At 45.9% G+C, this 23,955-nt stretch overlaps 2 long non-coding RNA genes across 3 annotated transcripts; both read right to left on the bottom strand.

Moving 5' to 3' along the window:
• Positions 1–1,006: 1,006 nt before the first annotated feature.
• LOC140694421 (uncharacterized) lies at positions 1,007–4,088 on the bottom strand. Its single transcript, XR_012070066.1, has 2 exons — positions 3,881–4,088; positions 1,007–1,362 (listed from the first exon to the last, which is right to left on the bottom strand). It is a non-coding gene; the product is annotated as an uncharacterized lncRNA (long non-coding RNA).
• Positions 4,089–5,026: 938 nt separating this feature from the next.
• On the bottom strand, positions 5,027–13,888 carry LOC140694422 (uncharacterized). 2 transcript variants are annotated; one of them, XR_012070067.1, is made up of 3 exons: positions 13,728–13,888; positions 8,076–8,218; positions 5,027–5,241 (listed from the first exon to the last, which is right to left on the bottom strand). It is a non-coding gene; the product is annotated as an uncharacterized lncRNA (long non-coding RNA). The 2 variants fall into 2 exon arrangements; XR_012070068.1 differs by having other exon boundaries at positions 8,076–8,210.
• Between the last annotated feature and the right edge of the window lie 10,067 nt (positions 13,889–23,955).

Genomic DNA, 23,955 nt, shown 5'->3' with positions numbered 1-23,955 from the left:
CTCTCTCATTGCCAGCAGAAGAACATTCTCAGCCAGTCTTCTGGTTCCAGAAAGAAAATGAGACATGAAGAGGAGAACCTCTCTGGGTAAGCTGCCCAGAATAAGTGGTAAAGAACAGAATTTCTCAGACTAGCAAACTGCAGAGGAGTAAATTCAGTCAACCCAGCTAAATTCAGCCTAGACCAACTATGCCTGTGGTGTTTACAGATGTGTGAGCTGAAAGGATAAATAATCTTTGTTTTGCGTGATGGGGTGATTTGCTATGTTGCAATTGATAACCTACACAAAATTGTATGCTTTTTCCCTAGCATCTTGCAGATAATGAAATGAAACACAATACCTGATAGAAGCTTACAGAAGTGTTGAGATATCTTTGCTATCCTTGGGTAAGGAAAGTTTAACACTAATGTTAAGAAGCAGGAGGAGAGGGACCAAGATAGTGTCATAGGAGTCACCTAAACTTTTCCTTCCCATGGACACACTGACTTTACAGTGACACATGGTACAATTCCCTTTAAAAGAAATCCACAAACTAGCTGAGTGGCTCCTACACATCCTGGAGAATGTCATTCTAAGTGAAGTAAGCCAGAAAGAGAAAGAAAAATACCATAAGAGGTCACTCATATGTGGAATCTAAAACAAACCAACAAACCAACAAACAAAGCATAAATACAAAACAGAAACAGACTCCTGGACATAGAATACAAACTTGTGGTTGCCAAGGAGGTGGAGGGTGGGAAGGGATAGACAGATTTTAAAATTGTAGAATAGATAAACAAGGTTATACTGTATAGCACAGGGAAATACACACAATATCTTATGGTAGCTCACAGAGAAAAAATGTGACAATGAATATACGTATGTTCATGTATAACTGAAAAATTGTGCTCTACACTGGAATCTGACACAAAATTGTAAAATGATTACAAATCAATAAAAAAAAAGGCTTTGTGGAGAAAGCCGTCTGGCCTGGTTGGTAAAAGATGAGAAGATATTTACCAATAAATGTGAATGAAAAGTATTTTATATACAGATTAAATAAATATCATGAATAGATTTGTAGAGATTAGATGTAGAGTCCACTGAGCCCACAGTTAATGGCCTGGTTTGGTCTGAGTATAGGTTATTTAGTCAGTGGGGAAGAATGTGTTACGTGTATAGAAACGTTGGCATCAGATTGTGATGGACTTTGATGCCAAGCTAAAGAGCTGACACTTAATTTTACAAACAAGTAGAACCTATAAAAAGAAAAGCCATAAAATATCCATCATCTAATTTTGTTTTTGTTTTATGTTGTTCTTGTTTTGTTGACTGTATGTATCGTAGAAGCATGTCCATTTCAGTGTCTCTTGCCGTCAGCTCCTAGAAGACAGAAATTATACAGTAACTCATGTAGCCTAAGAATTCACCTTTGTACCTGCCGGGGGCTAATCTAAGCACTTGACTTGTATTATATCCTCATAGTAACCCTCTGAGGTAGGCACTATTATCTTCATTTAATACAATGAGGCTGGCACTGAGCAGAAAGCAACCTAGATAAGGTAATGGCCTGGAAAGTCATAAAACTGATACATGAACCAGTTGCCAAAACACACCCTCCTTCTTAAGCTTACTGAATTGAGAATGGAGGACAGAGTTTTGGATGAACTAGAAGAGGCAGCTTTATTTCTTTGTTGGAAAAAGGAGACAAGTGGGCTAATACTTCCAAGACTGTGAGCCTGCTGAGGAGGGGAGGTGTGGGCAGGGGGTGGTTTATAGCAAAAGTTCAAGGAACAGGCCTAGTTTCCATAGAGATCACATACAGGGCAACAAATTGTTGAACCTCCACCTCCAGCTCCTCCTACTTCACCTCCCCTCCTCCTTCTCCACCTCCTCCTCCTACTCCACATCCTCCTCCACCTCCACCTACTCCTCCTCCACCTCCTCCTTCTCCTCCACCTCCTCCTTCTCCTCCACCTCCTCCTACTTCTCCTCCACCACCACCTCCTCCTCCTCCACCACCTCCTCCTCCACCACCTCCTCCATCTCCTCCTCCTCCATCTCCTCCTCCTCCTCCTCCTCCACCTCCTCCTCCTCCACTACCTCCTCCTCCTCCTCCACCACCTCCTCCTCCTCCACCTCCTCCTCCACATCCTGCTCCTCGTCCACATCCACCTCCTCCTCCACATCCACCTCCTCCTTCACATCCTCCTCCACATTCTCCTTCTCCACATCCTCCTCCTCCACATCCACCTCCTCCACGTCCTCCTCCTCCACTTCCTCCTCCTCCACCTCCTCCTCCACCTCCTCCACTTCCTCCTCCACCTCCACCTCCTCAAACTCCTCCTATTCCTCTTCCACCCCCTCCTCCTCCACCTCCTCCTACTCCACCTCCTCCTCCTCCTCCACCTCCTCCTCCTACACCTCCAGCTCCTCCACCTCCTCCTCCTCCACCTTTTCCTCCTCCAATTCCTCCACTTTCTCCTCCACCTCCTCCTCCTCCAATTCCTCCTCCAATTCATCTTCCACCTCCTCCTCCTCCACCTACTCCTCCACCTCCTCCTCCTCCACCTACTCCTCCATCTCCTCCTCCTCCAATTCCTCCTCCACATCCTCCTCCTCCTAATCCTCCTCCTCCAACTCCTCCTCCACCTCCTCCTCCTCCTCCAATTCCTCCTCCACATACTAATCATCCTCCACCTCCTCCACCTCCTCCTCCACCTCCTCCTCCTCCACCTCCTCCATCTCCTCCATCTCCTCCTCCTCCACCTCCTCCTCCTCCTCCTCCAACTCCTTCTCCTCCACATCCTCCTCCACCTCCTCCTCCTCCACACCTTCTGCCACCTCCTCCACCTTCTCCTCCTCCACCTCCTCCTCCACCTCCTCCTCCACCTCCTCCTCCTCCACCTCCTCCTCCTCCACCTCTTCCTCCTCCACATCCTCCTCCTCCAAATCCTCCACATCCTCCTCCTCCAAATCCTCCACATCCTCCTCTTCCACATCCTCCTCCTCCACCACCTACTCCTTCTCCACCTCCTCCTCCTCCACCTCCTCCTCCTCCACCTCCTCCTCCTCCACATCCTTCTCCTCCACATACTCCTCCACCTCCTCCTCCACCTCCTCCACCTCTTCCACCTCCTCCTCCTACTCCACCTCCTCCACCTCCTCCTCCTACTCCACCTCCTCCTACTCCTCCACATTCCTTTTTAGGTAGAGAAAGGTAGTACTGCTCTTCCTGATACTAGAAACCAGGAAAGAACTCAGCGTACTTTGAGATTCCATCGAAAGACTGCTTCTAGCTCTTTTCATTAGAGGCTAAATGCTGCACCAGTGTTAAATCCACTTCCAGCTTGATTTATCCAGTTAATTCTCCATAATTCAATTCTGGAACTCCTTGCAGGCTATCTGGAAGACTGGCAGCAATTACCTTCTTTGTTAATAGTTGCGTATGAAGTAGCTTTAATTAAATATTATTTTGGAAATTAGAAATAATCTTGAAGATTATTTTAAAAATCCTCCTCCACCTCCTCCTCCTCCTCCACCTCCTCCACCTCCTCCTCTTCCTCCACCTCCTCCTCCTCCTCCACCTCCTCCTCCACCTCCTCCTCCTCCTCCTCCTCCTCCACATCCTCCTCCACCTCCTCCTCCTCCACATGCTCCTCCTCCACATCCACCTCCTCCACATCCTCTTCCTCCGACTCCTCCACATCCTCCTCCTCCAAATCCTCCTCCTCCACATCCTCCTCCTCCACATCCTCCTCCTCCACATACTCCTCCACCTCCATCTCCTCCACCACCTCCTCCTCCTCCACATCCTCCTCCTCCACCACATTCCTTTTTAGGTAGAGAAAGGTAGTACTGCTCTTTCTGATCCTAGAAACCAGGAAACAAATGAGCGTACCTTGAGATTCCATCAAAGACTGCTTCTGGCTCTTTTCATTAGAGGCTAAATGCTGCACCAGTGGTAAATCCACTTCCAGCATGATTTATGCAGTTAATTCTCCATAATTCAATTCTGGAACGCCTTGCAGGCTATCTGGAAGACTGGCAGCAATTACTTTCTTTGTTAATAGTTGCGTATGAAGTAGCTTTAATTAAATATTATTTTGGAAATTAGAAACAATCTTGAGGATTATTTTAAAAATCCTCCTCCACCTCCTCCTTCTCCTCCACCTCCTGCTCCTCCTCCTCCTCCACCTCCTCCTCCTCTTCCACATCCTCCTCCTCCACCTCCTCCTCCTCCTCCACCTCCTCCTCCACCTCCTCCTCCACCTCCTCCTCCTCCACATCCTCCTCCTTCACCTCCTCCACATCCTCCTCCTCCAAATCCTCCACCTCCTCCTCCTCCACATCCTCCTCCTTCACCTCCTCCACATCCTCCTCCTCCAAATCCTCCACATCCTCCTCCTCCAAATCCTCCACATCATCCTCCTCCACATTCTCCACATCCTTCTCCTCCACATCCTCCTCCTCCTCCTACTCCACCTCCTCCTACTCCTCCACATTCCTTTTTAGGTAGAGAAAGGTAGTACTGCTTTTCCTGGTCCTAGAAACCAGGAAAGAACTGAGCGTACTTTGAGATTCCATCGAAAGACTGCTTCTGGCTCTTTTCATTAGAGGCTAAATGCTGCACCAGTGGTAAATCTACTTCCAGCATGATTTATCCAGTTAATTCTCCATAATTCACTTCTGGAACTCCTTGCAGGCTATCTGGAAGACTGGCAGCAATTACTTTCTTTGTTAATAGTTGCGTATAAAGTAGCTTTATTTAAATATTATTTTGAAAATTAGACACAATCTTGAGGATTATTTTAATAATCCTCCTCCATATCCTCCTCCTCCTCCTCCATCTCCTCCACCACCTCCTCCTCCTCCACGTCCTCCTCCTCCACCACCTCCTCCTCCACCTCCTCCTCCTCCACCTCCTCCTCCACCTCCTCCTCCTCCACCTCCTCCTCCTCCACATCATCCACATCCTCCTCCTCCACATACTCCTCCACCTCCTCCTCCACCTCCTCCTCCTACTCCACCTCCTCCTACTCCTCCACATTCCTTTTTAGGTAGAGAAAGGTAGTACTGCTATACCTGATCCTAGAAACCAGGAAAGAACTGAGCGTACTTTGAGATTCCAACGAAAGACTGCTTCTGGCTCTTTTCATTAGAGGCTAAATGCTGCACCAGTGGTAAATCCATTTCCAGCTTGATTTATCCAGTTAATTCTCCATAATTCAATTCTGGAACTCTTGCAGGCTATCTGGAAGACTGGCAGCAATTACTTTCGTTGTTAATAGTTGCGTATGAAGTAGCTTTAATTAAATATTATTTTGGAAATTAGAAACAATCTTGAGGATTATTTTAATAATCCTCCTCCACCTCCTCCTCCTCCTCCACCTCCTCCTCCTCCTCCACCACATCCTCCTCCTCCTCCTCCACCTCCTCCTCCTCCACCTCCTCCTCCTCCTCCACCTCCTCCTCCTCCACCTCCTCCTCGACCTCCTCCTCGACCTCCTCCACCTCCACCTCCTCCTCCACCTCCACCTCCTCCTCCTCCTCCTCCTCCTCCACCTCCTCCTCCTCCACCTCCTCCTCCACCACATCCTCCTCCTCCTCCACATCCTCCTCCTCCTCCTACTCCACCTCCTCCTACTCCTCCACATTCCTTTTTAGGTAGAGAAAGGTAGTACTGCTTTTCATAGTCCTAGAAACCAGGAAAGAACTGAGCGTAGTTTGAGATTCCATCGAAAGACTGCTTCTGGCTCTTTACATTAGAGGCTAAATGCTGCACCAGTGGTAAATCTACTTCCAGCATGATTTATCCAGTTAATTCTCCATAATTCAATTCTGGAACTCCTTGCAGGCTATCTGGAAGACTGGCAGCAATTACTTTCTTTGTTAATAGTTGCGTATGAAGTAGCTTTAATTAAATATTATTTTGGAAATTAGACACAATCTTGAGGATTATTTTAATAATCCTCCTCCTTCACATCCTCCTCCTCCTTCTCCTCCACCACCTCCTGCTCCTCCACATCCTCCTCCTCCACCACCTCCTCTTCCTCCTCCACCTCCTCCTCCTCCACCTCCTCCTCCACATCCTCCTTCACCTCCTACTCCACCTCCTCCTCCTACTCCACCTCCTCCTACTCCTCCACATTCCTTTTTAGGTAGTGAAAGGTAGTACTGCTCTTCCTGGTCCTAGAAACCAGGAAAGAACTGAGCGTACATTGAGATTCCATCGAAAGACTGCTTCTGGCTCTTTTCATTAGAGGCTAAATGCTGCATCAGTTGTAAATCCACTTCCAGCTTGATTTATCCAGTTAATTCTCCATAATTCAATTCTAGAACTCCTTGCAGGCTATCTGGAAGACTGGCAGCAATTACTTTCTTTGTTAATACTTGCGTATGAAGTAGCCTTAATTAAATATTATTTTGGAAATTAGAAACAATCTTGAGGATTATTTTAATAATCCTCCTCCACCTCCTCCTCCTCCTCCAACTCCTCCTCCCCCTCCTCCTCCACATCGTCCTCCTCCACATCGTCCTCCTCCACATCCTCCTCCACCAAATCCTCCACATCCTCCTCCTCCACCTCCTCCACATCCTCCTCCTCCAAATCCTCCACATCCTCCTCCTCCACATTCTCCACATCCTTCTCCTCCACATCCTCCTCCTCCACCACCTACTCCTTCTCCACCTCCTCCTCCTCCTCCTCCACATCCTTCTCCTCCACATACTCCTCCACCTCCTCCTCCACCTACTCCACCTCTTCCACCTCCTCCTCCTACTCCACCTCCTCCACCTCCTCCTCCTACTCCACCTCCTCCTACTCCTCCACATTCCTTTTTAGGTAGAGAAAAGCAGTACTGCTCTTCCTGATACTAGAAACCAGGAAAGAACTCAGCGTACTTTGAGATTCCATCGAAAGACTGCTTCTAGCTCTTTTCATTAGAGGCTAAATGCTGCACCAGTGTTAAATCCACTTCCAGCTTGATTTCTCCAGTTAATTGTCCATAATTCAATTCTGGAACTCCTTGCAGGCTATCTGAAGACTGGCAGCAATTACCTTCTTTGTTAATAGTTGCGTATGAAGTAGCCTTAATTAAATATTATTTTGGAAATTAGAAACAATCTTGAGGATTATTTTAATAATCCTCCTCCATCTCCTCCTCCTCCTCCAACTCCTCCTCCCCCTCCTCCCCCTCCTCCTCCACATCGTCCTCCTCCACATCGTCCTCCTCCACATCCTCCTCCACCAAATCCTCCACATCCTCCTCCTCCACCTCCTCCACATCCTCCTCCACCTCCTCCACATCCTCCTCCTCCACATTCTCCACATCCTTCTCCTCCACATCCTTCTCCTCCACCTCCTCCTCCTCCTCCTCCTCCTCCACATCCTTCTCCTCCACATACTCCTCCACCTCCTCCTCCACCTCCTCCACCTCTTCCACCTCCTCCTCCTACTCCACCTCCTCCTCCTACTCCACCTCCTCCACATTCCTTTTTAGGTAGAGAAAGGCAGTACTGCTCTTCCTGATACGAGAAACCAGGAAAGAACTCAGCTTACTTTGAGATTCCATCGAAAGACTGCTTCTAGCTCTTTTCATTAGAGGCTAAATGCTGCACCAGTGTTAAATCCACTTCCAGCTTGATTTATCCAGTTAATTGTCCATAATTCAATTCTGGAACTCCTTGCAGGCTATCTGAAGACTGGCAGCAATTACCTTCTTTGTTAATAGTTGCGTATGAAGTAGCTTTAATTAAATATTATTTTGGAAATTAGAAATAATCTTGAAGATTATTTTAAAAATCCTCCTCCACCTCCTCCTCCTCCTCCACCTCCTCCTCCTCCTCCACCTCCTCCTCTTCCTCCACCTCCTCCTCCTCCACCTCCTCCTCCACCTCCTCCTCCTCCACCTCCTCCTCCTCCTCCACCTCCTCCTCCTCCTCCACCTCCTCCTCCTCCACCTCCTCCTCCACCTCCATCTCCTCCACCACCTCCTCCTCCTCCACATCCTCCTCCTCCACCACATTCCTTTTTAGGTAGAGAAAGGTAGTACTGCTCTTTCTGATCCTAGAAACCAGGAAAGAACTGAGCGTACCTTGAGATTCCATCAAAGACTGCTTCTGGCTCTTTTCATTAGAGGCTAAATGCTGCACCAGTGGTAAATCCACTTCCAGCATGATTTATGCAGTTAATTCTCCATAATTCAATTCTGGAACTCCTTGCAGGCTATCTGGAAGACTGGCAGCAATTACTTTCTTTGTTAATAGTTGCGTATGAAGTAGCTTTAATTAAATATTATTTTGGAAATTAGAAACAATCTTGAGGATTATTTTAATAATCCTCCTCCACCTCCTCCTCCTCCTCCACCTCCTCCTCCACCTCCTGCTCCTCCTCCTCCTCCACATCCTCCTCCTCCACATCCTCCTCCTCCACATCCTCCTCCTCCACCTCTTCCACATCCTCCTCCTCCAAATCCTCCACATCCTCCTCCTCCAAATCCTCCACATCCTCCTCCTCCACATTCTCCACATCCTTCTCCTCCACATCCTCCTCCTCCTCCTACTCCACCTCCTCCTACTCCTCCACATTCCTTTTTAGGTAGAGAAAGGTAGTACTGCTTTTCCTGGTCCTAGAAACCAGGAAAGAACTGAGCGTACATTGAGATTCCATCGAAAGACTGCTTCTGGCTCTTTTCTTTAGAGGCTAAATGCTGCACCAGTGGTAAATCTACTTCCAGAATGATTTATCCAGTTAATTCTCCATAATTCAATTCTGGAACTCCTTGCAGGCTATCTGGAAGACTGGCAGCAATTACTTTCGTTGTTAATAGTTGCGTATGAAGTAGCTTTAATTAAATATTATTTTGGAAATTAGAAACAATCTTCAGGATTATTTTAATAATCCTCCTCCACCTCCTCCTCCTCCTCCTCCACCTGCTCCTCCTCCACCTCCTCCTCCTCCACCTCCTCCTCCTCCTCCTCCACCTCCTCCTCCTCCTCCTCCACATCCTCCTCCTCCTCCTCCACATCCTCCTCCTCCTCCTCCACATCCTCCTCCTTCTCCTCCTCCACATCCTCCTCCTCCTCCTCCTCCTCCACATCCTCCTCCACATCCTCCTCCTCCACCTCCTCCTCCTCCACATCCTCCACATCCTCCTCCTCCAAATCCTCCACCTCCACATTCTCCACATCCTTCTCCTCCACATCCTCCTCCTCCTCCTACTCCAGCTCCTCCTACTCCTCCACATTCCTTTTTAGGTAGAGAAAGGTACTACTGCTTTTCCTGGTCCTAGAAACCAGGAAAGAACTGAGCGTACTTTGAGATTCCATCGAAAGACTGCTTCTGGCTCTTTTCATTAGAGGCTAAATGCTGCACCAGTGGTAAATCCACTTCAGGCTTGATTTATCCAGTTAATTCTCCATAATTCAATTCTGGAACTCCTTGCAGGCTATCTGGAAGACTGGCAGCAATTACTTTCTTTGTTAATAGTTGCATATGAAGTAGCTTTAATTAAATATTATTTTGGAAATTAGAAACAATCTTGAGGATTATTTTAATAATCCTCCACCACCTCCTCCTCCTCCTCCACCTCCTCCTCCACCTCCTCCTTCTCCTCCTCCTCCTCCTCCACATCCTCCACATCCTCCTCCTCCACATCCTCCTCCTCCAAATCCTCCACATCCTCCTCCTCCAAATCCTCCACATCCTCCTCCTCCAAATCCTCCACATCCTCCTCCTCCAAATCCTCCACATCCTCCTTCTCCACATTCTCCACATCCTTCTCCTCCACATCCTCTTCCTCCTCCTACTCCACCTCCTCCTACTCCTCCAAATTCCTTTTTAGGTTGAGCAAGGTAGTACTGCTTTTCCTGGTTCTAGAAACCAGGAAACAACTGAGCGTACTTTGAGATTCCATCGAAAGACTGCTTCTGGCTCTTTTCATTAGAGGCTAAATGCTGCACCAGTGGTAAATCTACTTCCAGCATGATTTATCCAGTTAATTCTCCATAATTCAATTCTGGAACTCCTTGCAGGCTATCTGGAAGACTGGCAGCAATTACTTTCTTTGTTAATAGTTGCGTACGAAGTAGCTTTAATTAAATATTATTTTGGAAATTAGACACAATCTTGAGGATTATTTTAATAATCCTCCTCCTCCACATCCTCCTCCTCCACATCCTCCTCCTCCACCATCTCCTCCTCCTCAACCTCCTCCACCTCCTCCTCCTCCACATGCTCCTCCTCCACATCCACCTCCTCCACATCCTCCTCCTCCACCTCCTCCACATCCTCCTCCTCCACCTCCTCCACATCCTCCTCCTCCACATCCTCCTCCTCCACATACTCCTCCACCACCTCCTCCTCCTCCACATCCTCCTCCTCCACCACATTCCTTTTTAGGTAGAGAAAGGTAGTACTGCTCTTCCTGATCCTAGAAACCAGGAAAGAAATGAGCGTACTCTGAGATTCCATCAAAAGACTGCTTCTGGCTCTTTTCATTAGAGGCTAAATGCTGCACCAGTGGTAAATCCACTTCCAGCATGATTTATCCAGTTAATTCTCCATAATTCAATTCTGGAACTCCTTGCAGGCTATCTGGAAGACTGGCAGCAATTACTTTCTTTGTTAATAGTTGCGTATGAAGTAGCTTTAATTAAATATTATTTTGGAAATTAGACACAATCTTGAGGATTATTTTAATAATCCTCCTCCACCTCCTCCTCCTCCACCTCCTCCTCCACCTCCTCCTCCTCCTCCTCCACCTCCTGCTTCTCCTCCTCCTCCACATCCTCCTCCTCCACATCCTCCTCCTCCACATCCTCCTCCTCCACCTCCTCCACATCCTCCTCCTCCACATTCTCCACCTCCTCCTACTCCTCCACGATCCTTTTTAGGTAGAGAAAGGTAGTACTGCTCTTCCTGATCCTAGAAACCAGTAAAGAACTGAGCGTACTTTGAGATTCCATCGAAAGACTGCATCTGGCTCTTTTCATTAGAGGCTAAATGCTGCACCAGTTGTAAATCTACTTCCAGCATGATTTATCCAGTTAATTCTCCATAATTCAATTCTGGAACTCCTTGCAGGCTATCTGGAAGACTGGCAGCAATTACTTTCTTTGTTAATAGTTGCGTATGAAGTAGCTTTAATTAAATATTATTTTGGAAATTAGACACAATCTTGAGGATTATTTTAATAATCCTCCTCCTCCACATCCTCCTCCTCCTCCTCCATCTCCTCCACCACCTCCTCCTCCTCCACATCCTCCTCCTCCACCACCTCCACCTCCTCCTCCACCTCCTCCTCCACCTCCTCCTCCTCCTCCTCCACATCCTCCTCCACCTCCTCCTCCTACTCCACCTCCTCCTCCTCCAAATCCTCCACATCCTCCTCCTCCAAATCCTCCACATCCTCCTCCTCCACATTCTCCACATCCTTCTCCTCCACATCCTCCTCCTCCTCCTACTCCACCTCCTCCTACTCCTCCACATTCCTTTTTAGGTAGAGAAAGGTACTACTGCTTTTCCTGGTCCTAGAAACCAGGAAAGAACTGAGCGTACTTTGAGATTCCATCGAAAGACTGCTTCTGGCTCTTTTCATTAGAGGCTAAATGCTGCACCAGTGGTAAATCTACTTCCAGCATGATTTATCCAGTTAATTCTCCATAATTCAATTCTGGAACTCCTTGCAGGCTATCTGGAAGACTGGCAGCAATTACTTTCTTTGTTAATAGTTGCGTATGAAGTAGCTTTAATTAAATATTATTTTGGAAATTAGACACAATCTTGAGGATTATTTTAATAATCCTCCTCCTCCACATCCTCCTCCTCCTCCTCCATCTCCTCCACCACCTCCTCCTCCTCCACATCCTCCTCCACCACCTCCTCCTCCACCTCCTCCTCCTCCTCCACATCCTCCTCCTCCACATCCTCCTCCACCTCCTCCTCCTACTCCACCTCCTCCTCCTCCAAATCCTCCACATCCTCCTCCTCCAAATCCTCCACATCCTCCTCCTCCTCCTACTCCACCTCCTCCTACTCCTCCACATTCCTTTTTAGGTAGAGAAAGGTACTACTACTTTTCCTGGTCCTAGAAACCAGGAAAGAACTGAGCGTACTTTGAGATTCCATCGAAAGACTGCTTCTGGCTCTTTTCATTAGAGGCTAAATGCTGCACCAGTGGTAAATCTACTTCCAGCATGATTTATTCAGTTAATTCTCCATAATTCAATTCTGGAACTCCTTGCAGGCTATCTGGAAGACTGGCAGCAATTACTTTCTTTGTTAATAGTTGCGTATGAAGTAGCTTTAATTAAATATTATTTTGGAAATTAGACACAATCTTGAGGATTATTTTAATAATACTCCTCCACCTCCTCCTCCTCCACCACCACCCCCTCCATCACCTCCTTCTCCTCCTCCATGTCTTCCTCCCCCTTGTTCGTTCACAGGGATGCCAGCAGTGCGCTTGGGGCCGCTGCTGTCGCCTCCGCCTGCCGCAGCCGCCTTCCGCCTCCCGCCCGCCTCCCACCGCTGCCTCCCGCCGCCGCTGCCTCCCGCCACCACTGCCTCCCGCTGCTGCCCGCAGCCCGCCGCGCTCCCACTCCGCGCGGCGGGAACCGGGCCCTTGTTAGTTCACAGAGATGCCAGCAGCGTGCTGGGTGCCACCGCCGCCCGCCGCCGCTGCCTCCAGCCATCGTCCGCCTCCCGCTGCTGTCTCCCGCCTCCCGCCGCCGCCCGCCGCTGCCGCCTCACGCCGCCTCCTGCCACCGCCTGCCGCCGCCCGCCGCGCTCCTGCTCCGCGCGGCGGGAACCGGGCACTTGATCGTTCACAGCGATGCCAGCAGCGTGCTGGGTGCCGCCGCCGCCGCCGCCGCCCGCCGCCGCTGCCTCCCTCCACCGCCCGCCTCCCGCCGACTTCTCCCTCCTCCCGCCGCCGCCTGCCGCCGCCCGCAGCGCTACCGCTCCGCGCGGCGGGAACCGGGCCCTTGTTAGTTCACAGAGATGCCAGCAGCGTGCTGGGTGCCGCCGCCTCCACCGCCTGCCGCCGCCGCCTTCCGCCACCGCCCGCCTCCCCCCGCCGCCTGCCGCCGCCCGCAGCCCGCCGCGCTCCCGCTCCGCGCGGCGGGAACCGGACCCTTGTTCGTTAACAGAGATGCCAGCAGCGTGCTGGGTGCCGCCGCCGCCGCCGCCGCCCGCCGCCGCTGCCGCCCGCCACCGCCCGCCTCCTGCCGCCGTCTCCCGCCTTCCGCCGCCGCCCGCCTCCCGCAGCCCGCCGCGCTCCCGCTGCGGTAGCGGGAACCGGGCCCTTGTTCGTTAACAGAGATGACAGCAGCGTGCTGGGTGCCGCCGCCGCCGCCGCCCATCGCCGCTGCCTCCCGCCACCGCCCGCCTCCTGCCGCCGTCTCCCGCTTCCCGCCGCCGCCTGCCGCCGCCCGCGCGGAGCGGGAGCGCGGCGGGAACCGGGCCCTTGTTCGTTAACAGCGATGCCAGCAGCGTGCTGGATGCCGCCGCCGCCGCCGCCCGCCGCCGCTGCCTCCCGCCACCGCCCGCCTCCCGCCGCTGTCTCCCGCCTCCCGCCGCCGTCTCCCGCCTCCCGCAGCCCGCCGCGCTCCCGCTCCGGTAGCGGGAACCGGGCCCTTGTTCGTTAACAGAGATGCCAGCAGCGTGCTGGGTGCCGCCGCCGCCGCCGCCCGCCGCCCGCCGCCCTCCGCCGCCGCCGCTTCGTGGAGCCGTTCGCGGGGCCTACCTTTTCGAAGAGTACCCATGCCCTCGATGGCTCCAACACCCCTTTTCTCTTGACTCCGCGTCCATGGGGCCCCAGGAGCCACTCCACGTTCGCGGAGAGGCCTGGAGGACACACAGCGCTCACCGCTCCGCTCCCCTTCGGCGTACATCCTCTCTGGAAGCAACTGGAACAAGGCAGGGCCCGCCCCAGGAAGGGGGCGTGGCCACGGCGCCCGCTCCAAGGACCCCGGTCAGGCTGCCCTCCGCGCCGCCTGAAAAAACGCAGCCCCACTGTGATTGGATGAGGCAATGCACTATAATAAATGAATGAATAAAAGCTGTATAAATATGAGGCACACATTAAAGAAGAGACATGTTTACCACCAAGAATTGTGGAGTATTTCTTTACAAGAACATTTCAAGGCACAAATAAAAATACTTCAGGAAATATATACTAAATCTTTTAATTCAAATAATAGTATAGAATCCTTCTCAGAAAGATTATTGTACATTATATCTATTATTTTACAATAATAGAAAATAAAATTAGTAATACAAATATTTAAAGCCAATCATCAGAATTAAATTAATATTTATTTATATAAACAATGTAAGTAAGTAAAAATCATCAATTCCATTTAATATAAAGTATATTTCTGGAATATAATTATTTTTAAATGAGAATTATCAATTTCAATTCAACCAAATATATATATTTGTATATACACACACACACACACACACACACACAGATATATATATATCTGAATTATTATGCTGCATACCAGAAATGAACACATTATAAACTGACTATACTTCAACAAAACAATAAAATTTTTTTAAAAAGGAAGCCAAGTTCCTCCAGATACCCCATAGACACTTCAAAAGCCACTTGGTGAGGGCCAGATGCATCATTTAATCAGCCTGAAAATTCGTGGGAGGAGGAAACATTATTCTTATCTTAGAGACCAGGGAAGTTTCAGATTGTTTTGCATAAACTTTTAGGTTGGCAGAATGGGATGAGCAGACCCTGGGATTCCTACTCAGTCCTGAGTGTCCCCTATAATTCCATGGCTCTCCAGAACTCAGGCAGCATAACAGACTGATGGGGCCTGCTGGGTTCAGAAAGTCCACGCTTTTGCAATCTGTCTCTCCCTGCCTTTTTTTTTTAGGGAGTACTGATAACAAAGTCCTCTTGATGAGGGCAGAAGTCCCTGAAAACTAGAAGGCAGACACGGTCCAGTATTGCACAAGAATACTAAGCACAGCCCTTGGCTTATGACTCCATCTTTCCTGAGAACCCTAGTGGTTGAAAGAAAGTAAAAGGCACTTATTATCCACTTCTGTTGTAACAGTTTCATTTCGACTTTGACCTTGTTGGGCTGTCAGGCTTCCAGATGAGGGTTTTGTGACACTAAGATTAAGAAAGATCTCAGTTATTCAGCTATTCAGCTATTCAGCTATTCAGCTATTTCACATCCTCCCAAGACAGTGGGAAGTTGTCTGCACAGACATTTTTTTCTCAAAGCTTCTCTGTACTCAACCATTATTTAATTAAACACCAGCCATGTGCCAGGATCTGCTGCTTCTCTGTTTGGCATATCTGCAGCCTGGTGGCCTCAGCTGCAATCTAAGGTTGACAGACATTGCAAGGCTCAGAAGATACTAGAAAGATGAGGACTTGGTTGGAAGGATGAGGGGACGAAGGGAGAGAAAAGCCTGCTACTCCAAGGTGGGGGTGGGGGAGGCTTAAAATTGCCCAAGAAGGGCTCAAGGAAAACGTGGCAGTGGAATTTGGAATCTGAACTGTTTGTCAGAATTGATAAGGATGTTCTTTTTCCTTTTCTTTCTTTCTTTTTCCCTTCCTTTTTATTAAAGTATAGTCAATTTGCAATGTTGCATCAATTTCTGGTGTACAGCATAATGTTTCAATCATCTGTATACATACATAGATTCATTTTCATATTCTTTTTCATTATAGATTACTGCAAGATATTGTGCTATACAGAAGAAACTTGTTGTTTGTCTATTTTATATATAGTATTTAGTATCTGCAAATTTCAAACTCCCAATTTATCCAAGAGGTGAATATAGCTCAGTGGTAGAGTGCATGCTTAGCACACATGAGGTCCTGGGTTCAATCCCCAGTACCTCCATTAAAAAATTAATTAATTAATTAATTAATTAAAGATAAGGACATTCTTACCATGGAAATTTATCAGTGAAAAGTTGCTTGCCGTTAGGGGAGGAAGACATAAATATAGTGATGGATAGAATTTTGGAGAAAAACTTGTATGTAACAGTCATTAGAAACATACTCAGCAGGAAAACCAGAAGGTCCAGACAAGAAGCAAATGATTTCTCAAATGACAATAAGAAAGTCTCCCTAAATTTAACCTGAATCTCCCCTGCTCTGATACTTTACATACATTTCATCTCCTTTACCTCTCTGGGTTTTATTTAAAAAGCACTCTTTATATGGTGACTTGTGTAAACATGTCTCATGAAAGAACCAATCAGATTAGGTCATGGGGTGTAAGCTCGGTGACAACTGTCATAGCACACTGATGAATCACCATCAGTGATGAGGTGTCTGCAAGTCGTCTTTTACTAAAAATAAGGAGCCTAAGCTTGTGAATGATTTCCCTATTTCTAAATAGGGGGTGAATTGAAGGTTATCTCGGTCACAGTGCCATTCTGACTTGTGTATGCTCCAGTGTTGTTGCCGGAGCAGCACAGATACCGGTGTGGTGACGGGGAAGCCACTGAGTGTACCTATTAACCACGCACCTCTTTGACAGATACCTGAACCACTCAGTGCAGACCTGGTGCCAGGCCCCGGGGGGTACATCCAGCTGCCAGCAGATGTGAGTTCCTGTCCTCAAGAAGCTTGCCAGGTAGCAGGAAAACCAGCCAAGTGCTTTTCATATACTGTCTGTATCTTCACAACAACCCTAAGAACTACTGTCAGTTTCCCCATCGTACATGTTTGGGGCAGCTAAGACTCTAAAGCTCACGGTCTAAACCAGCAGCTTCCAAGCACATCTGGGCATATGTTCTTTTCAGTGTAGAAAACTTTATTGCTCATCTGTGTGTGTATTTAAATAAGTATACATTTTTCTATATATTTAAATAAGTCTAGGTTTGTAGATAGTTATACTTTGTATATACATGTATACATATGCTTACACTTTTTATGTACATCATATGGACCTCCCCGTACACTCACCTTGAAGACACACCACCGTGTGGCTTCCTGATTTTGTCCATGTCCAGTGGGAATAATCTGCTTCCAATCTCCCCTTCCCAACCTAACCCTAGATTTTGCTCTGGATGAGTGGGAATGGGTACCCTGTCTAAGAGCTTGATCTATGGAATTAAAGACAAATAAACAAATAAAGAGCAGTAGTTTTCAAGTTTAGACTAGGTTTTTGTATGGCTAAGGATGTTTTGGCAGAATTCCTTGATGAGTTTCTTGGTTTGTTTTTTTTTTAATATGCAAAGGTGAGTTTTTCTCCTTTTGTAAATCCTACCCCTTTCCTTTGAATTCTCTTTCCTGCCTGAATCTTAAATATCTCCAACAAAAGGGTGAGCGCCTTGTCTGTCTGTTTCAGTCCCCATAGGACCCAGTAAAGGACTGAATGCATTAGGAAATCTTCGTCCTGTTGGAAAAAAGAGGACTTTTTATTTCAATTGTAGAATAGTTATTACTATCTTGTATCCTAACAGACTTCCCCAGACACAGGAGGGGGGCGGATGGGCTGCTTTGATGTCTCCAGACATGGAAGACGAGGAACATGCAGCAGGTCATCTGCAGATGGATGAAGCAGCCTGGGTGACACCAGGGCTGTCACCTCACAGGCACAATGAAGAGGGGGGCTGGGAAACAGGGGCAATAGAGGCAAGTCCTCCCACCTCTCTACCCATCCTGGCCCCAGGGCCCCCAAAGTCACCCAACTTCCTCTTTCCCTCTTTGCTTCTTCCTCCATGGAGATGCCTGTACAGAACCACCAGGAGAATGGCTGCAGGTCCCTCCCCGACTTGGTACTGCCACGTCCCTGTGCCGTGAGACTCTGCTGCTGTCCTGGGTTCCAATTCTAACAGTCACTAATTTCCTGGGAGGCATGAAGCCTCACTTGCTCACCTAGAGGAAGAAAGCATGGAAGTTAATGAACAACCTTCCAAGGTCCTTCCAGCTCTGGCGTTTTTGACCCTGCCTCTCTCCTTTCTTCTCCCCTGGCCTTTTAGAATGAAGCAGGAGGATTTGTCCTGAAAACGTGCCTTGGGTTGTGGCATTGCTGTTGACCAGGGAGCTGCAGAGGAAGCATGAACGGAGGGCTGGGTCCTTTTCTCTCACAGGATGCGTGCACACACCCCATATTCTAACATGTTTTTCCATCTGACATTTCGAGTAACTATCCTCACGTTGTCAAGGTCTGTTTTGCATTCTCTGGAAGGAGCATACACCGTGACAAATGGTCTCCAATTAGGCATATGGCCCTGCATTGATTTCCTCGTTGCCAGGATGCAGTAACAAACTTATTGTCCCCAGATGTAAAAATAATGAACTTACCACCAAGAGTGGAACATTGACAATGTGAAACAGATTAGATCTATTGGAGCCTCAGAGACAATCCTTAATTTTCAGTAGAACATTGCTTTTTATTTTCATCCTAAGTGAATTTCAATTCCCTTCCTCCTAAAACCTTGTTTTAAGATGGTCAGAGTGATTAGGAGTTTAAAAGCTTTTTTTTTTTAAGTGGATGTATTACTTGGAAATTGCGCTCAGCTATGACCAACAAAGACAGAAGACACAGTGGCTTAAACATGACGGGGACTTTATTATCTCTCCTACGGCTTGAAGTTGGCAGGGAGATAGTTCAGCGTGGTCCAGTGGCTCCAAGATGCCCCCAAGGTCCCAGGTGACCTTTATTTCTGCCCCACTAGCTTTAATGTAATGATTTCTAGCTCTGAAATTGTCTCCTCATTACCAGATGGCCACTGCAGTACCAGACCTCACATCTGAGTTCCAGGCAGGGAGAGGAATTAGAAGGGAAGGGCATACCGGCACGTGGCACTCAAGTCAGTTGAGAGGCCCACTCAACAACACCTACCTGTATTTCATTGGCTGGAACTAAACCAAATGTCTACCTCCGTCTGCCAGGAAGCCTGGAAGATGCAGATTTTTTTTCAGGGTACACTGACACTTTCCCCACCAAATTCAGGGGAAAAGGAGAGAAAGGAAAAGGGAGAGAATGAACTTGGGGTAGGCAACTGCCCTAAGCGGGGTTGTTTTTCCTTCTAAAATTAATACCTGTTTACAGAAATGGAAAAGAATGAGGTAAAGTTAAAGTTAAAGAAAGATTTTAACTTAGTGATCCCTAGTCGCATTTAATGTAATTGTTTTATTTTTTAATGTAATGTAATTGTATTTTTGATGTTTTACTAGTATTTGTGTTTTTCTGATTGTATTTCTCTGACTATAAAAGGGATGTCTATTTATTAGGGAAACGTTGAGCAAAGTACAGAGAAGAAAATAGAAATCACCCATAACCCAGAGATAATCATTAAACTATTTTGTTGCATTTTCTGCCACTTTTATATCTATTTTTCATATTATTAATCATAGTGTATGTATCAGTTGGTACCTTTTTTCACTTTCTAAATAAAATAAGTGAATTTATATACCACCCTACCTAGTGTTTCCCTGCACCCTCATAACAGGGCATTTCAAATCATTGTTGCAAAGCTGTTTGGAAGGTGCTTGAAGTAGGAGAGGATGAATAACATTGGCTGGTTTTCTCCTGCTCTGCTTCTGGGGGACCTTACAGCAAATGGGGCTCACTACTCTTTCATGCACTAAGACTAGATGACATGCTCTCCTTTCTGTATTTTTCCATCTTAAAAAATGTCAAGCGTCCATGCCAAGAGTTAAAATGATTTCTTCGGGGAACATGAGCCGTCATGCCCATCCTGATGCAGAGCTCACAGAGGTGGATTCTGCCCTGGCTTGTAAATTCATAGGATCTCATAGCTAGATAGGGTCCTCATGACCCCCGTCCCAACCCCTAATGCAGCAGTGAAGAGAAGCAGAAAGGAAAGGTGCCCTGCTCAGGGTCACAGTCAGCATGATCAATAACCAGAACCCAGGTCTCTCGAGTAACTTCTAGTGATTTTCCAAACTACTTGAGATGCTTGGAATGATGCAACTGCTTGGTAAACTTCAAAGGAGTTACAACGCCTACAAAAATGTGCAACTAACTGCAGCCAGTTGTTAAAGGCATTAACTAAAGCTTAGAGATTCATAACTTGCTTAGGATGGCATTTCTCCAACAGGCAGTTCCATTGTATATACCTGGATTTTCAGGGAAAATATTCACTCTACAGAAAACAAGTTTTTCCATTCAGTGTTCATTGTCTATGAGCTCAGACCTTGCGAAGTGACAAAGAATGGTGCTAGAGATTTACAGAATTTGCAGCCTGGTTGGGGAGGTGAGAGAGACCTGAGCCAATATGGCGCATTCGTACAAATAATGGAATGTCATGCAACTGTAAAGGGGAGTGAGGTAAACTTGCATGAACTGTTATGGAAAGATGGCCATGATATAGCAGTGGAAGAAAACTGCTGATTGCAGTGGCGTTTGGTGATATATATAGTATGATCTCTTCTGTCTTTAAAAAACAAAGTGCATTCACACACATATTTTTGTATGCATAGAACACATCTAGACAAGTACACACAAACTTAACAGTGGCTGCTCAATAGAGTGGAATTTTAAGACGGGGAAATAACTTTTAAAAAAAATTTATTGAAGGGTAGTTTTTTTTTCCTTTTTTCACTCACCTACTTCTATTTTTAAAATACAATCATATATAACTGGTTTCCCCATCATACATTTTGAATAATTATAGTATCCACCAGAGAGGAATTGTGGCAATTAAATGAGTTGCTATGAATAAAATGCTTAGAATGCTCTGCCAGGCACATACTCAGAGCTCAATAAACATTAGCTGTTATGATGCTGCTGCTGCTGATGGTGGTGGTGATGATGTTGACGATGTGGATGATGAGTGTTCACATGATGCTGCTGGGCATGTACATTTGTACAAGTTATTTACAAATCAATTTGACCAGATATGGATATATACATATATACATATATATATATATATATATATATACACACATATATGCCAAAAGGCCTTTAAAATTTGAAAACATTTTGACCCAGTAGTTCCAATTTCAGAAATGTCTTCTATGGAAAAAATTGAATGAGTATATAAGAAATACGCACAAAGATGAATAAAGAGCAAAATGTTGGCAACAAGCTAAATGTTCAAAAACAGGAGTAGTTTAATAACTTATGGTACATCTTTACAATGGAATAGTATACATTCATGGTACAAGTGAATTCATTAATGTGGTAGTATGTTAATGATATAATATTAAGTGAAAAAAGGCAAATTTTCAAGTAGCATCTACAATATGATTCCATTATGGTACAAAAAGTATAATGTACATATGTCTGTTTAAAAGAACATGCACTTGAATTTTTTTTTTTAGTTTTTCCTTTAATTTTGTTTTTTTTTGTTTCATTTTTGACTTTTATTAGGTAGAATTGTTACAATTTGACTGCACATATACAATGTATTGCATGTAAATCTATATACACAATATACTGCACATTTAAAAAAATTTACATATATGTACTGTTCATTGTTTCTAGGACCACTTAGAGCTTTAGCTTTTTAAACTTACATAGTTATCAAAGGAATAAAGCCAAGCACAAAATAAAAATTAATTCAAAAAGATACATACACCCCACTTTTAACAGCAACATCCTTTATAATTGCCAAGATATGGAAGCATCCTAAGTGCACATCAGTAGATGAATGGATAAAGAAGATGCAGCACATATATGTAATGCAATAAAATTCACCCATAAGAAAGAAGGATATTTTGCTATTTGTGGCCCTTCATTCACTTTTTTTTTTAACTTCAAAACCCAGAGTTTTATAACTGGCATAAACATTTCTATACATGCACTTGAATATTAACAGTATTGAACCCTGGGCAATTGCAAAAACTTTCTTCTTTTTTACTTAGATACAGTCTTCAATTTTTTCTACAATGACTATCTATTACCTTTACAAGTATTTAAAAGAAAGGCAAAAGGCCTTTGGGAGAGCATTTCACCTGCAGCCTCCACGCCAACAGACTGGCGCGGGGCTACCTCTGGCTGGGAGCCCGAGGAGATGCAATGCTTCCAGGTTCCAAGGATCCAGTGGGCAAGTTTTTTCAGTGTCTACTGCAGACTCAGCAGACAAAGGACTAGTGTCTGGTCTGACTCAGGAGACGGATTTTGAATGTTGACTAAATGCCAAGAAGAAGGAAATAGGTGAGCAAAATCAGGTCAAGCTACTGCAATCAGCAAACTCAGATTCTTATGATAAGCATTCTTCTCATTTTGCGTGGTGCAGTCCCAGTGGGCCTCTGGTCTCAGCACAATTATGAATAACAAACACCCCTTTCATTCTTATTCTCCCTACCCACTTGGAGTTCGCTCACTTGTTTCATTGTTCGCTTGTTTCAAATTTGTTCTTCCAGCTGCTGCATTTCCTATATGTTGAAGTTGGTTAAAGGCTTGATTCACGTTCAACTTCTTTTTTGGCAAGAATCCTTCATAGATGGTTCTGGGTGCTGTATGTTGCCTCATGTAGGGAGGTACACAGTGTCTGGGTGCCCTGCTTTCAGTAATACACACATTGACAAGTGGATTCATGTGGTGTCCACATGACTGAGTCATTGTAAAGTTTCTCATGCATTCATTCAACCATTTCATGGTTTCATCCGTGAATGAATGGTTGCATTAGAAGCTAGAAAGTAGGTCTAATTACACTATTCCTTCCAAATTTATTGACTGGAATCCTTTTGTAGAGAAAAATGATCCTTATCAATTAGGACTTACTCTCTAGGGTAGTAAGGGCTGAATAAACACTTGTCTCTTTCCCTTTAATGGTCAATTTTCAGAGTAAGGAGTTGAAACCCTAGTTGTTTCCAGTGAGGTCTACAGTTTCTATTTTGTTTTTTTGTTTTGGCTTTTTGAAGTTTTTTGTTTGCTGTTTTTCGGTGGGAAGATTTCTACTTCCTTTTTGAAAGTCTGGTACCATGCTGAATTCATTGGGTCCTCCTTTAATTTAAATGCATTTATAAAACAAATTATCCTCACAAATTAGGAATTGTCCACAGTAGTCAGGGTTCTCCAGAGAAACAGAACCAGAACCAGTAGGATGTGTGTGGATAGAGAGAGAGAGAGAAAGAGAGAGATTTATTCTAAGAAGTTTGCTCATACCACTGTGGGCCCAGCAAGTTTAAAATCTGCAGGGCAGGCAGGCTGACTGGAGACCCAGAGAACAGCTGACGCTGAAGCTCAAGGCCAAGGCTTCTGGAGTCAAGACCTCCTCTTCTTCGGGGAACCTCTGTCTTCTTTTCTTATGGCCTTCAATTGACTGGGTAAATCCCACGCACGTTAAGAAAGGTAATATACGCTTTACCCAAGGCCAACTGATTTAAATGTTAATCTCATCTAAAAAATACATACCGTGACAGCAATATCTAGACTGATGTTTGACTAAACATCTGGGTACCATGGCCTAGCCAAGTTGACATATCATATTAACCATCACATTATCTCCGTATTTAAAAACAAAACAAAACAAAACAAAAAACTGGCAATACAAGTTAGGAAACGTAAAATGGGTGATAAGTTCAGGGCTTACTGGAGGTATTCAAAGACGCAAAAGGACGCTGGGACTGAACCAAACAAGAAAGGTCTGAATTCGTTATTTCTGTGTGTTCTACTGGCTTGAGCACCAGACCGAGAGGGGGCAAAAATGGCCCTCGTTCTGACACTTCTCACATGGAATTTATACTGGGTCACTGAGTTTCAGAATCTTCACCTGAAAATCCAGGCTACTAACTACTGTCCTACCTGCCATCATACTTTGTTATGACAGCCAAGAGCAATTGCATATATTAAAGTATTTTGAAAACTCCAAATTTGTTATGCAAGAATCAGGTGTCATTAGACTGCTTTTGTCAGACAACCAACGAACCACAGAGTGTCAAGCAAATGTGCTTTGAAGATACAGTAAGTGCAAAGCCACATCATGTTGTTCAATGACTTTCTCTTCATTTGAGAGAAGCCACCAGTCTTCAGACCCACTTTTTAAGAAGAGGGACTGTTGTT

The sequence above is a fragment of the Vicugna pacos genome, unplaced genomic scaffold (assembly GCF_048564905.1).
Source record: "Vicugna pacos unplaced genomic scaffold, VicPac4 scaffold_21, whole genome shotgun sequence".
NCBI classification, from domain to species: domain Eukaryota; kingdom Metazoa; phylum Chordata; class Mammalia; order Artiodactyla; family Camelidae; genus Vicugna; species Vicugna pacos.
This window is presented reverse-complemented; position numbering and strand designations above follow the sequence as displayed.